The sequence below is a fragment of the Crassostrea angulata genome, unplaced genomic scaffold (genome assembly GCF_025612915.1).
Source record: "Crassostrea angulata isolate pt1a10 unplaced genomic scaffold, ASM2561291v2 HiC_scaffold_122, whole genome shotgun sequence".
NCBI classification, from domain to species: Eukaryota; Metazoa; Mollusca; class Bivalvia; order Ostreida; family Ostreidae; genus Magallana; species Magallana angulata.
The window spans coordinates 88,234-98,362 of NW_026441677.1; the positions used below are offsets into that span (position 1 = coordinate 88,234).

At 33.6% G+C, this 10,129-nt stretch overlaps 1 pseudogene; it reads left to right on the plus strand.

The window, feature by feature from the left end:
* Positions 1 to 9,444, plus strand: part of LOC128169372 (multiple epidermal growth factor-like domains protein 6) — an 80,492-nt pseudogene extending 71,048 nt beyond the window's left edge.
* Positions 9,445 to 10,129: the final 685 nt, after the last annotated feature.

Genomic DNA, 10,129 nt, shown 5'->3' on the forward strand with positions numbered 1-10,129 from the left:
AGATAAATTATCACAACAATGACTACTCAATAGATAATATATAAATCAATTGTTTTTCAATTATGTTTTTGCTTATAGCATTAAGTGTGGAGCGGTTTAAGAATTTTGTTACATTTCATATCAAGATAGATAATGAAATAAAAAATACAAATACAAAACTGGTTGTATGTAAGTGGTTTCATTTCAGAGTGTGTTTGGTCGTTTGGCGAGGACTGTCAGTATCCATGCCATAGGCACTGCCTCAACCAGACGTGTGACAGATTTAATGGAAGTTGTTTGTATGGTTTTAGTGATGAGAATACATGTATTGTGAATTAGGTAAGATAAAGTTGTACAATAAAAACAAGTCAGATATCAATAGTATTGCGCACTGATAGCCTGTTTATTTACAGACACAGATGACATACAGATGGCAAACACACCATTGTTGGTTGGGATATCGGTATCAATTTTAGTCAACGTGATTGTCATAAGTGTAAAGCTACTCCGCCAAAGGTAATTTGCTTCATATACACATACTTAATAAAATAATTTATAAATGTATCTGTTTTAAATTAACAATTCTATGTCAGCAATAACATTTTAGAGTTGATTTAATGAAAATAATTATATAGGAAAACCTCCTCTAAGCAGAAACATAGGATGTGTATTATCAAAACGTGTTGGACAACTGATTCTGAACAGACCAATACCAGGTATGATGACCCTTATCAAGAGCTTGAAGAGAGAAAGAAGGAGAACCTTTATCAAAATTTAACACTACAATAACTTTGCTTTGTATTTGTTGTCATTATGTTAGTATTTATCGGTTAAGAAAGATGTAGATACTGTAGATCAGAGAAATAAAATACATTTGTCGTCACTTACCCTTTAACGCACATAGACACCATTATACGCCTTTTGGTAGTTATTGATAATAAAATGCTGGCGTTTTGTTAATAACTGATCTGTAGCAAAACGGTTTGTATTTTTTGAAAGTAGAATAGAAAATAAACATTTTTCATTTTTTTGTACGACCTCTAGAAATTACCCAAAACTTGGATTGCATATCGAATTTTCGAACAGAAATCTCAAAAACTCGCTCTGGGTCGACTGATTCTGTGCTAACTTCCGTCGGTCGTACTTTTGTTTTAAAACACCACTGATAACAATGTTTATAAAAATTTGAAAGCTTGAAATATTTGCTACATTTGTCTCTATAAGCATTTCGACATAAATTTAAGTGTTAAAGTGTTATTTGTTTATGGGAATTTCGGTGTTTTAGAAGTCGAACAAAAATGACGTCATTTTCAGGTTGACATATACAGGCTGCATAAACAATCTCCGCATCTTATATTAACTTGACAATAACGCATATATTCAGTAAATGTAATAATATTTTTTTTTTAATTTAGAATATTTGATATAAAAATAAAAGATTCTATTTAAATTCTGCACTAACATTCATTAAAAATTGCTTTGAGTCAGACCGTGCCTGCGAATACAAAGCGCGACATTATTCTACCTGAATCAAGTCAAGTTTTTTTCCTAAATAAAAGCAAGAGATAAAATAAACGATCTGGGTCTTTTTTTAAGAAAAAAAAATAGACGATATCCAGTATATGGCTTTGTATGACAATTCATGAAAGTGACTTAAGTATACGGATTGCAGGGTAAATCAATATATTGCAGTAAATATATGGACATCACTTTTATTTTTGATTTTGCAATGAAACAAATGGTAAATGACAAGAGGTACATGGGCCACATCACTCACCTGAGCAACAACAAATATGATAAATCAGCTGTATGGAGTCATATACAACATATGTGTATGTCCTGGGGCCTAAGTCTAAACAAAATATCTGGAGAATGTAGTGTAACAGATTCTGTATTTAATCTTGTTTCTTCCCTGGATAGTCTATTTACCATATAAACATGCTTTGTACCAAGTTTGCTTAAAAGTAATTTACTGATTGTAAAGAAAAATTTAAAAAAAGTAACAAGTTTACAGATGAACAGAGACAGACATAAAATTAACAAAATAAAACAATTATTATCGTGTTAAATTTTCAAAAGAGAAAAAAAAGTTTCCCTAAACATATAAATATCCCCACTCGAGAGGATATAGTGGAACATATAATGGTTCATATTTTTTAATTTTCTAGAATGGTTCGTAATGAAATATTGTTGGATACACAGTTTAATAATACAGTTTGGATACTGTTGTGAACTTCTGTCTGCAAATATGGCCCCTTACAGACTTACAGACCCCCGCTCTGTAAGTTCCGTGGCACAAACAAAACAGAGAATGCGCCACAGTTTAAGAAAGCATCCGAGAATTTGTCAGAGCATATTGTGCATGTTGGTACTTAGGCATTCTCAAAGTCTGAAATACAAAGCATATATTGTATATAGTTACATGTGTAATATATAGTATATATAGTGATAGTTATTGATTAGTAAAGCGATTAATTGCTCAGGCATTGACACTTGGCAATGACCTCAACGTCATTTATTAAGATTTATAATTTCAACGCTAAAATGGAATACTTCTGTATTTTGAATGCAAGTTGTTTTTCTACATTGTGTCACCATGCAAAATAATTATGTCAACATGCAACATATCTTGACATACGTCAAAAAATGAAACTACATACAAATTTTGTAATACTTTTAAAACTTATAACATGGGAGACATCCAAATATAGGTTTGTCTCAAACATCTGATGTGTGTTGGTTACAGTTGCAGCATCATTATACCCCCCGCAAACGAAGTTTGGGGGGGGGGGTATATAGGAATCACCTTGTCCGTCTGTCCGTCTGTCCGTCTGTCCGTCCGTCTGTCCGTCTGTCTGTGCAATTGTGTCCGGTCCATATCTTTCTTATGGAGAAACATTGGAAGTTCATACTTCACACAAAGATTGCTTAAGACCTAAGGGTGTGTCATGACCTTGACCCAAGGTCAATTGGGCAAGGTCAAGGTCACATGCAGGAAAAATACAAAATTCGTGTCCGGTCCATATCTTTCTTATGGAGAATTATTGGAAGTTCTTACTTCACACAAAGACTGCCTATGACCTAAAGGTGTGTCATGCACTTGACCCAAGGTCATTTGGGCAAGGTCAAGGTCACTGGCAGGAAAAATACAAAATTAGTGTCCGATCCATATCTTTCTTATGGAGAATTATTGGAGGTTCTTACTTCACACAAAGATTTCCTATGACCTAAGGGTGTGTCATGACCTTGACCCAAGGTCATTTTGGCAAGGTCAAGGTCACTGGCAGAAAAAGTGCAAAATTTGTGTCCGGTCCATATCTTTCTTATGGAGAATTATTGGAAGTTGTTAATTCACACAAAGATTGCTTATGACCTAAGGGTGTGTCATGACTTTGATCCAAGGTCATTTGGGCAAGGTCAAGGTCGTTGGGAAAAATAGTGCAAAATTAGTGTCCGGTCATTATCTTTCTTTTGGAGAAGCATTGAATGTTCTACCTTCACACAAATATTGCTTAGGACCAAAGGGTGTGTCATGACTTTGACCCAAGGTCATTTTGGCAAGGTCAAGGTCACTGGCAGAAAAAGTGCAAAATTCGTGTCCGGTCATTATCTTTCTTATGGAGAAGCATTGAATGTTCTTACTTCACACAAATATTGCTTATGACCAGCAGTTTTAAAAAAATAGAGCAGTTGTTATTTATAGATAATGGACGGTGAAATCGATTCATCCAATATTTTTTATAATTGGAAAAATACACGCATTATGATTTTTATCTTAGCGGGGGGTATCAATTGTGAGCTTGCTCACAGTACCTCTAGTTTGTGTTGGTAACAGTTGTAGCGTCATGTGGGTTGGAAACTGATGTGTCATCATTTGTGTTGGTAAAAGTTGCAGCATTATTTGGGTTGGCATCTTTTACAGCATCATTTAGGTTGGTAGCTATTGCAGCCTCATTTTGGTGGGTAAATATTACGGCACCATTTGGGTTGGAAACTGTTACAGCTTCATTTGGGTTGGTAACAGTTGCAGCATCATTTGGGTTGGACACAGTAGCAGCATCATTTGGGTTGGTAACAGTTACAGCATTATTTGGGTTGAAAACAGTTACATCATTATTTGGGTAGGTAACAGTTGCAGCATCACTTGGGTTGGACACAGAAGTAGCATTATTTGGGTTGGTAACAGTTGCAGCATCATTTGGGTTGGTAACAGTAGCAGCATCATTTGGGTTGGACACAATAGCAGCATCATTTGGGTTGAAAACAGTTACAGCATCATTTGTGTTGGAAACAGTTGCAGCATCATGTTCCATGTTCGAATGAAAAATAACATGCAGGAAAGATATTCCGCCCATTAAACAAAGAAAAGAATCAAAACGATATCATCTCGTCCTGAATCTCTGAAAATTAAGAGACATGAAATATGATCGATTGTGTGTGTTGTTTATGTTCTACTGAAGAATTTGTCAATCATATATAGATGTCAATATTAACTGGTAAAGGACTTAACAGAGGTACAGCGCACTTTATATACGATTTGGCCTAAAATATAGCACTTTTGCAAACATCGGTTTCTTTGATATTATACAATATTTAGTTAAAATATATTCTACAATATTCATTTATATTATATTCTACAAAACGCAAATAACACAATAACCACGCTGAAAGAGTCTTAATTATCACCATTACAATATTCAAGTTTAGTTACATGTAAGTATTTAAAAGAAAATAGTTAATATACAGTACCGATCAGACCCAACCTAACAGAAAGTAAACCCCAACTAAACCCTGGGTTTACTTTCAGGGTTTATTATGAATTACATCGGGTTTACTAGAGTGGACCTAGAGTAAACTCAGAGTAAACAAAAGTAAACCCAGAGTGGACACAGAAAGTAAACCCAGTCAGAAGTATACCCCTAAAAGCAGACGCTAACTGTGTATTCGGAATATACAAAGGGTATGAATTACAGACAGTAGGATGGTAAGATAAAATACTAGTCTGCTTCACACTCCAGTGCATACAGTTGACCTCAAAAGGAATTTCAAAGTAAAACCAAAGTAAACCCCGAGTAAACCCAAAGTAAACCCCGAGTGGACCCGAATTTTCAAAAAGTAAACCCAGAGTAAATCCCAAGTAAACCCAAAAAGTAAACCCGGGGTTTAGTTTGGGTTTACTCTGGTGTTAGGTTGGGTCTGATCGGTAGTGTATGATAACAATTGGATATTTGACTATTTAAATCACTCCAAACCAAAGAAATCCAATTACGATAAAGTTCTACAGGCATTGTAGTACACGTTTACATCAAATTCGTTTTGGTTTCATGTGCTCTTCGTGATAAAAATTAGACAAATTTGCGATTGGTGTCTTTTCTAATAAAATAATGTTTAAATTGCCATTCATATTGATAAGACATTTTCTGAAAAATGTAAGATGCATGGCCTGGTGGTAACACGGTGGTCTCTTTGATTTTGTGGTCGCTGGATCGAATCCACCATGTAGTAAATATCTGTTATCATTTATTTATGAAACATGAACAGGATAGAGGTATCAAATTATATATATCTAATCTTCTTGCATTTAAAAAAATATATTTTATTTAATTCAATCTGAGTATAAGCACGACCAATACAAACACATCTCTTCATTAACACTATACATGTGTATGTCCTCTATTCACCCATTTTGCTTGAACTTAATTATCACGGTTCAGATTATCAACTGACATTTTACACAGAGATATCCTGAATGTATGTAAAATCAGGTGTTTTAGACACCATTATAAAACAGTATCAATGTTTTGAAAATCATACTGCGACAGTTAAGTACCTTGAGCTATTTTTAGTAACAGATACCTTAAAACCAAACACAAATGTAAGCAAAATTTAAACTGTTTAAAATATCCTTACAGCAAAATAACCTAAAACCTGGAACTTTCAAAGAAATTTAATAATCACCCATAATTAGGAATTAAAATATCGTACCTCATGTTCAATTCTTTCCTTTTGTCATAAAATATATCCTTGGTTTGTTTGAAAGGCGGGAATTTTTTGTATATTGTTGCAAACTGAATCCATCTTCCTTTATCAAATTTTTTGGTGAAATTTCCAAGGACGCAAGAAAATTTCTCAATCCTTCCTTTAGATGACATCCCTATTGAAATGTCTGAATAAATATTACACATATTCCTGTATGAAATTTGTTCATTTTACTTTGATGTGAATTAAATGTTTCCATAAAAAACTATGTCTGTAGTTTGGGGGTATTAAACTTGGTGCCATTGGTTTGTAAAAGTTATTATAGTTACAAATTATTTTTATTACTGTCAACTTTGTAATAAATAATATTCCGATAAATGGAAAAAGAACCTAAACATAATTTTTAGTCATACAACATACCATTTTTATATTTCGATCTACATACCCCCCCCCCCCCTTCAATATCCCCATGCAGGGATAATGACATGGACAAACTGGTTTTTGTAACATTTCCCGCAGATTAAAATCATATGGCCGAGGATTTTTTTAAAGGTTTAAACTTTCTTATATATTTTTTTGTAATAGCAAGCGCAGCGCTTGACAGTGCAAAGTGTGGGCAAAGAGATTAAAATCAACATTTTTGTATACATTAAAGGCAAATGTTGAATAAATTTGAACATGCATGCTTAACCAAAAACACTCAATTTTCTTATCAGAGTGTTCACTTCAGTATTTTGTTTTCTTTCACTCATAAATGAATTGACTTAAGATATGGATATAAAATTAAGGATCCATTCAAAGTATATGGAAAACAGAAACTGTCAATGTTGTGACTCTGCTGGTTCAACCTGCACATCGAAGAACGAATCACTACAGAATCTCTAATTTACACTAACATTTGAAAAGTCTTTTGAAAAAACCCAGCGGTATCAGTTTTTACTTGTATTGTACTTTTGTTGTTTAAACTATTTATATTTTTGTTATAAAGTTAAAAAACTAAAACATGGGATCAAATAATAAATCTTCTAGAATATTTTTTTTTTTAAAACATGTTGGTCTTCACTTATTCCTGATATATGTTGGTCGACAATTAAAAAAAAAAAATAATCAAAATTGAAGAAAAAATGTTGCTTTGATTTATTTAAATATTTGAAACAAATTGCTATTAATCTTTTTTTCTGAAATATTGCACTCATTACAAAAAAGCAGTTCTGGAAAATATATCTTTATTTTTTAGATAGACGGCAATTTTTTTTCTTTGTGACACTATAAGTCCAACATATTCTCCTGTGTATTTCTTAACTCAGATGTTTTATTAAAAAAAAGCTACAGACTATGTAAACTAAGTGTGATTGTGAACTTTATATTGTTAGAATGATAATAAATAAATACTTGATAAATGTTCAGGATTAAAGTTCCCATGAAATTTTACGATACTATTCTTTTTGTTAAAAAATGTCCTTCTCCGGACCACCAAGGTGTATTAAGTTGGTGTTTCCCCCTGATATTCGCGGTGCTAGGCAGATTGACTCCCCCTTGATATAAAAACCAGTCTGCCGTATGTAAACTCCTGCATATACTGGGTGTAAACTCCTTGCATATACCGGTACCCGACTTAAGCTGGTTAGACTGAGAAGTAGAAGTGCCTTGTGACACACCGACAAAAGCAACGACCACAGCAGGGCTTGAACCAGCGACCTTTGGAAACTAGCCTAACGCTTATGATCACTGGGACATGCGCTACACTAATACTTCTTCCTGCTTTGGTAACGCTTGGGTTACGCTAACATTACACAAACACTTTACTTTTGATCCTTATTTTTTTAAGGACTGTTCCATCTCTCTCAGCATGACGCATACTTTAGTATTATTTGGCTGCCAGTCATTTATTTATTTATTTATTTCTTCCGATTTCAACTAGCCATTTTTCATTTAGTGACCTAATATAACCTCGATTGTTGCATGTTGTCGATCAAAATAATTTTTAGAAAAATGTTTAAAGTTGTTATTATTGATCAGTAAATCATAAGTCCACAAGTGGTTTACTGTAAATGTCTTTAATTGCACGTGTCTAAAATTTCACGATTTCATGTATAAGTGCCTTTAAATCACGGTGTTTTAATTTCAGGGATAATCGATTTCTTATCCTAGAAGAGTAAACCCTTGTTCACAATGGCTTCGACAGGGCCGCAGAGATAAAGGTGAAACGAATATTCCGATATAAACATTTGTTTAATTAGCATATTAGTTGTATAAAATTAATGTAATACTGATATTTGCTATTTTTAACGAATTTTAAATATACTAGGATTACGATAAACAGGTGGTACATTTGACTCTGCTCAAGCACACATGCATCTATTATGGCGGCCTACACGGAGATGGTGAATGCACAGCTCAATGTTTACTGTGGCTTAATGTCCACGGAAAATTGTCTGACCGTGAATCTAGTGAAATTAAAAACACCGTAATGTTTTCTACGTCTACAGTATATGGGACTCATTAATGTTATACCATTTTGGTCGTGAAAGAATGCATGCCCCATGAACAGACTTACTAATTTTTTTTTTTTTTTTTGGGGGGGGGGGCAAACATAACATTTATGGAGATAGGAAGCATTCTTATCGACGACACTAGAAAAGAGAATAGTCAAATACCGTCACTGAGAATATTTCCCTACAGGAACTGTAACACATCGGTCCTGTCATTCTACAGGTCACTGAGATTGTTTTCCATGAGAAATTGTTACTTATTTGTCTTGCTTTTATTCAGGAAGTGCATGTTAAGCCAGGGGAAGTTATAACTTCTTCTAATTATGTTTGTTTAGAAAAACTCCTGGTATACTCTTTTTAAAACTGCATAAATTTAAAAACAGGAATCAATGTGGTATAATGGGAATAACAAGAATTTTATAATTAAATACATATTGCAAATGGAATTGTTGAATTTAAATATACCTTCAGTAGTTATTGTAATTATTAGTTTCAACCTGTAGCAAAATGGAACCATTCAGATTGGTATCAAATAATCAAATACTACATGTATTAGAAGTGCATGTACTGCAATTATTATTAAACAATGGACTAATCAATCCTAACTCACAGGTCGGGGGTCTACAATTCACAGAGCGTGTTTTTATTTATCATGCTGCACGGATTTTGTAATCGGACCCGTGACAAGCACATTAAATCTGATTTTCATGAAAGGAGTTTAAAATTCTCTACATTTCCTTCCTATCCTTATTTTGTTAAATTGGTAAGACAACGATTAAACGACGTACATATCTGCATATACATGTAGTTGTTGTTGGAATCCTAAACACCTCCAATTTTTTACTAAAAGGAATCAATTTATGTTTTTCTATGAAGACGTCTCCATTCATCCCCCCCCCCAAAAAAAAACACGTTGCAGAAAATGCGATCTAATTATACGGATGAAACAGATGTTACTTTTACCATTGTAGCTCGTGAACTGTCCGATAAGTAATTCATATGATCATAGCTAAATATTCTATACAGGTTTGCAAGTCTTGGTTACAATCGGATGTAAGTTAAGTAAGTCTCCTAACTTGGTTATAAAAATTTAATGTTTTGGATTTGTAATGTCTGAATATCCAACGGCGAATTCCGAACAGATGTTTATTGATCTAATGAGGATTCACTACATATATATTTGATGGTCCCACAATTTTTTTTCCTTAAATTTATTAGGTCGATCCATTCTCATGAATGTGTTGTACTTAACTCCTTTTAATTTGTTTTTTTCTTAACGACTTTTTTTTTATCAAGTTCTTCCAATTTGTGCACATGACAAAGAAGAACGGTGGCGCTGATTGGAGTCTAATATATAGAATTTGTCCCATTTTCTGAGAGTCTTATTTTCCTGCAAGTTAAACATATTGAATTTGCCTGTCTTCAATCTTTTTTTAGTCCCCTACCGGTTTTCACCGGAGGGGACTATAGCTTTCCTCCGCGTCCGTCTCTCCATCCGTCTGTCTATTCATATGTCTGTCTGTCCCACTTCAGTTTTCCACACTTATTTTCTTAATGCTTTTGAGGAATAAAATGAAATTTGCTGAACAGCTTTAAAATGTCAAACTACAGATTAAGTTTACACTTTTGTAGCGTCTGGTTGACATATTTTCGAGAAAATTATTTTTCTATACTCGAAC